The 1,615-nt window shown below is 37.5% G+C and overlaps 1 non-coding gene across 1 annotated transcript; it reads left to right on the top strand.

The window, feature by feature from the left end:
* Positions 1-250: 250 nt before the first annotated feature.
* On the top strand, positions 251-357 carry LOC124095503 (U6 spliceosomal RNA). The gene has a single exon (XR_006852501.1). It is a non-coding gene; the product is annotated as a U6 spliceosomal RNA (small nuclear RNA).
* Positions 358-1,615: the final 1,258 nt, after the last annotated feature.

Raw genomic sequence — 1,615 nt, 5'->3', positions numbered from 1 at the left:
TTGTCAGCTATCTTATAAAAAAGGCACAGGATTAATATTTGCAGGGAAATTTGATAAGACCTTGAGCAACATGGAGGGCACTCTGAGCCAGCGAGGGCAGTGGTGGATCAACTCCACCACAGGCTGGCCAGTTCTGAGAGGACGCTTCCAGACACGCACACCTGGGGAGACAGGTGCACAGGGACTGGAGGACTTGGCCCTACAGGCCCTCTCTCTAATGCTCCCAAATTCAGAATAAAGAAAATAAAGGATGCTCACTTTAGCAGCACAAACACAAGAATTGGAAGGACATGGAGAAGATCAGCAAGGCCCCTGCTCAAGGATGGCATGCAAATTCATAAAGTATTTCATATTTTTGCACTTGTATAAATATACCACAGTGAATTCCACCCTTATGAATATCTGCTAAACACCAATAAAATAAATAAATAAATAAATAGATAAATAAATAAATAAAAGACCAGTAGGGTAGAGGAAGAGAATAGGGGGAGGGAGGAGGGAGGACAGGAGCCCCAGGTGCTGAAATGTAGTAAATTAAACTCCATGCATGTTGATTATGCCAAAATGAACCCAACTATTATGCATAACAATCATCTGTAATAAAAGAAAGAAAGAAAGAGAAAGAGAGAGAAAAGAGTGGAGCAGATCACTTTCCTGTGTCCTCTGTTGAGAGGAGAGGGAGTTATATAGTGTTTCTTAACATTCCCACAGTAATTTAAAGTATGTCTGCCTGAAGGACAAAAGAACACCTTTTTTCTTTTCGAGTAAGTTGCTCTTTTGCCACATACACTGTCCCTACCTCCCCTGGGTTCTGCCCGCAGTTTCGGCAGCTCTGATTTCAAGGGGAAGTAAAGATGATGTGACAGGAAATCAGCCACACTTAACAGTAACACAATAGCCTGATTCTTGCTCCAAGCCACAAAATGGGGCCAAATGTACTATTAAATGTGGCGAGGTTGTTTTCAGGCAGAGCTGCTCAGATGAAGGACAGACGCTCCAGAGGTGAGGCCCACACTGGAGCTTCCCTCTACCATGTTCCAGGAAGTGGCTTAGCCTCCTGGGAGAACAGCAAAGCTAGATGCCACTGCAAGAAGTCTTATTTTGGGGTTCTCTGAGGGAATATGGTCTGAAGCTATGGTTCTCATGATGTGTAAGCAATTTTGTGTTAAATAATTTAATTATACTACTTAATTAATTTATAATTATCAAACAATAACAATGATTGGAGAATAATTAAATAACTGTCATGTAATCTTGAACTTAAAGATTTGCTTTGCCTATTTTAAATTGCTTTACTTTAAAATATATGGTTTCTCCAATTCCAAAATAATCCAGGATAGATTAGAGAGATATGTTATTTTATAAGAGGTAGGTTATTAATAATTGTAGAGTGCTGAGTTATTTTTTCCTTTAGAGATATATATGAAATTAAAAAAAAATCTTAAACTTTATATGCTTGCAAGATCTATATTCCTTTCAACTCTCTCCTTATGTTAAATTCTCCTATTATTAACTAAAAAATCAACATATTAAATTTTACTTCACATTATTGAGAAAATAGTTTTCTTTCCATGTGTGTTAATTTTATTAGAAATCTCAAACTTTATTTTAAATG

Source organism: Marmota monax, unplaced genomic scaffold (genome assembly GCF_021218885.2).
Source record: "Marmota monax isolate L192 unplaced genomic scaffold, Marmota_monax_Labrador192_F-V1.1 WCK01_AAM20220418_F8-fsc00060, whole genome shotgun sequence".
Classification (NCBI taxonomy): domain Eukaryota; kingdom Metazoa; phylum Chordata; class Mammalia; order Rodentia; family Sciuridae; genus Marmota; species Marmota monax.
The sequence above is the reverse complement of the archived record's forward strand: the minus strand, read 5'-3'. Positions and strand labels throughout refer to the sequence as shown.